The 3904-nt window shown below is 45.5% G+C and overlaps 1 pseudogene; it reads left to right on the top strand.

Annotated features, from left to right (window-relative positions):
• Nucleotides 1–3234: 3234 nt before the first annotated feature.
• LOC134930415 (5S ribosomal RNA) lies at nt 3235–3354 on the top strand (annotated as a pseudogene).
• Nucleotides 3355–3904: the final 550 nt, after the last annotated feature.

Below are 3904 nucleotides of genomic sequence, written 5' to 3'. Positions count from 1 at the left end.
GTCTACTACCACCCAAATGACTCGAAATCCAGCTGAAAGAGGAAGGTCCACCACGAAATCCATGGATATATGTGACCATGGCCTGAGAGGAATGGCTAAAGGTATGAGTTGCCCGACCGGCAACGATCGAGATACCTTGTACTGAGCACAAACCTGACAGGAACGGACAAATTCCCTTACATCTTTAGAAAGATTAGGCCACCACACTGAGCGAGAGATTAACTCCAAGGTCTTAGTGATACCCGGATGACCAGAAACCTTATTATCATGAAACTCAGCTAGAACAGTGCCTCTCAGATATTCAGGGACGAAGAGACGATCTGCAGGAGTGACTTTGGGAGCCTGCTGCTGAAGCTGGACTAGCTGTGTAAATAAATCCTGTGTGAAGCCAGCCCGGATGACAGACGATGGAACTATGTGGGTAGTAGCCGGGTGGTTGTTGTGAACCGGAAGAAAACAACGGGACAGGGCATCGGCTTTTGTATTCTTGGAACCGGGCCTGAAGGTGATAATAAACCTGAAACGAGTAAAAAACAACGCCCAACGTGCCTGTCGAGCATTAAGCCGTTTAGCTGACTCAATATACTGCAGGTTCTTGTGGTCAGTAAACACCGTAATGGTATGCCTAGCTCCTTCCAGCCAATGCCTCCACTCCTCGAAAGCCCATTTAACTGCCAACAATTCTCGATTACCAACATCATAGTTGGATTCTGCGGAGGAGAATTTCCTGGACATGAAAGCACATGGGTGTAATTCCTGAGACTCCGGGTCTTCCTGAGAAAGGATAGCCCCCACTCCAACCTCTGAGGCATCTACCTCGACAATAAAGGGGAGCTCCGGGTTAGGGTGTCTGAGCACTGGAGCTGAGACAAAGGCCTGCTTTAAGACCAGAAAGGCAGACTTGGCTTCAGGCGACCAATTGGAAGGGTCCGCTCCTTTTTTAGTCAATGCTACTATAGGAGCAACCAAATCAGAGAAGGTATGAATAAAACGCCTATAGTAATTTGCAAACTCTAAAAGCGCTGAATTGCTTTTAAGTTCGTGGGTTGTACCCAATTTAGGATGGCCTGGAGTTTTTTTGGTTCCATGAAAAACCCCTTAGGAGAAATAATATACCCCAGGAAGGACACTTCTGTGATGTGGAAATCACATTTCTCCAGTTTGGCGTATAAATGATTTTCCCGTAACTTCTGAAGGACCAGTCGCACATGGGTAAAATGTTGTTCTAAAGACTCGGAGTAAATCAAAATGTCGTCTAAATAAACGACCACGAACTTTCCTAGAAAGTCGCGAAGGACGTCGTTAATGAGATCTTGAAATACAGCAGGAGCATTTGACAGCCCAAACGGCATCACCAGGTATTCATAATGTCCCGACTGTGTGCTGAAAGCCGTCTTCCACTCATCCCCAGATTTAATTCAGATGAGATTGTAAGCCCCTCTAAGATCGATCTTGGAAAAGATAACGGCAGTCTGGAGCTGATCAAATAGTACTGAAATCAGTGGCAAGGGGTAGGTGTTTTTAACAGAGATTTTATTCAAAGCCCGAAAATCAATACATGGTCTGAGCGACCCATCTTTTTTCTCAACAAAAAAGAAACCTGCACTCAATGTAGATTTCGAGGGCCTAATGAAGCCTTTTTTTTGTGTGTTTTTTGTCCGGTGATAATGTTACGTTCCTGATGCTCAGAACTAGAAAGATGTTGTGAAGTGAGTCCAGAGCACCAGGACGTGACGCTGAAATAGGGAGGGAACGGGAATAGCCCCTAGCACCCTACCTCCGTTGTTTTACCCGTGTGGTCAGTACACGCCTGAGCGACTATGGTTTCTTGGGCCCACGGCAGCCGCGTTTGAAGGGCGGATTAGGTCTGCCCAACTCCGATGCCCCCAGGTCTTAGCGTGAGACAAAGCGTGAACCGAGACAGGATAATAACAAGGGGACCTCTAACTAAAGCAAACAGAAGCTAGGGGCTACTAACTACCCTAAAACTAAATTTATGTGCGGCACGCCGCCAAAGGAAAAGAACAACAAAAGATATCACTGTCCACTCCCCCACACGGCACCGCCGAGTTCCGGGGAGGACAGTGAAAAGCGGAAACCTCCGCAAAAACCACCAATACAAAAAGTACCAAAAGGACTAAGCGGCCTAGGCCGCAACACACAGCAGAAGCTGCTACTCACGAAACCGGGAGAGAACCCCAACAAACGAGAACCCCCAGATGACTGCAACAGGTTCACTTGAACAGGAAGGATTCCCAGGACCGGCTTCAGAACTCCAGGACTCAGGAGCACAGGGAGCAGGATCGACCAGATACGGCTGACCAGGAACAGACGTTACAAGGCAGGAACAGCATACAGGAAGCTATCACCGGCGTCTGTGCCAGGTAGTGAGGGAGAATATAACAGGGAGCCCTCCAATAGCTGCAGCGAAGCTTAATTAGTAATGTTGTGCAGCTGCCCTGCTGCACGACCAGAGCTAACAGGTGTATTGATTGATAGGAAGCAACGGGGAATGCGGTTCGTCTGTGGCGTCCCCGTTGCTAAGGGTCCGGCGGCTACGTGCGCAAGGCGTCCCAGCGTTGCCAGGGACCCGGCGGCTCAGCGCGCACGGCGTCCTGGCGTTGCCAGGGACCGGCGGCTCAGCGCTCATGGCGTCCTGGCGTTGCTAGGCGCCGGGTGGGCAGGAAGGGAGGTGCGGCGGCCGTGAGCGTCGCTCGGAAGCAGACCGAGCGGCGCCGCGGACCGCGGCACCTAACTCCAGCAACCTAGAACAAAAGCCCTCACACAGACCAATGACTCATCATGAATGAGAATGTTCCCTCCCCTGACCAATAACAGTAGACATGTACTTCCCCAACATACACAGTGTATAGCTGATTGCAGACTCACAAGAAGTTCTAATTTTGCTGTTACTCTGCTACTGTGAGCATTGAGAGAAAGGGAGAGATGGAGGAAATGGAGCATAGAGTGCATTGAGGGAGATGGTAATTGTATGCTGACTGTAACTTTATGGATTCTTTTGTAACAAGTGCTTCCTATGAAATTGTACTCTGTAACAATATAAATATATATATATATATATATATACAGACAAGCTACTTCTTCCTTTTCCAAGCACGATTCACTTCATCGGATTTATTTTTCCGATTATCACTATATGTAAAACACTGTATATAGTTGCTAATTATCCTAATAAAAATCTTTAATAGTATGTGCCTGACTAATTTCACTATATGGTACAGTCATACCGCACTGGTCTTACGCCCAATCCCGTCCGATCTTGGAAGCTAAGCAGTGTTGGGCCCAATCAGTAACAAGTGGGTAACTACTTGCGAATATTGGGTACTGTATAAGAGCGAGCCTTGTCAGGCTCCGAATAATACTAATATATTTATACACGGTTAAATCATCACTGCACAGTAATTTATAATAATAATAATTAATTAAGCACATTATTAATCTTCACAATCAGTCATACACACATGCACTATCTATATATGTCACTAGGAATTAGTACATGACTGATTATTTTCATTTTTTCACTGGTTTTATCCTCTTTAATATGATTCCACACTATCTAGCACATATGCACGTAACTAATGTCGGATATCAGTTTAAATTTATATATCTTCACCGACTACCACCATTTCTAAAATTATCCTCAATCTTATGCCTATATGACGGGTACATTGTTATTTATTACTCCTCAAGCCCAAAATGGATTTAAAATATTTTTATGCTACAAAGCGACTAGTGTAAATATAATATATGAATTAACTCCACAATTAACCTGTATTCTCCACCTTGATATATGGGTAGAAACATCACGTTTCTGCAACAATTGCCATTTACATTATTACCTGACTCCCCCAATATAAAGTATTAGATCACAATATGATAATTA

The sequence above is a fragment of the Pseudophryne corroboree genome, chromosome 5, assembly GCF_028390025.1.
Source record: "Pseudophryne corroboree isolate aPseCor3 chromosome 5, aPseCor3.hap2, whole genome shotgun sequence".
Taxonomy (NCBI): Eukaryota; Metazoa; Chordata; class Amphibia; order Anura; family Myobatrachidae; genus Pseudophryne; species Pseudophryne corroboree.
Note: the sequence above shows the minus strand (reverse complement) of the source record. Positions and strands in the feature narration are given on the sequence as shown.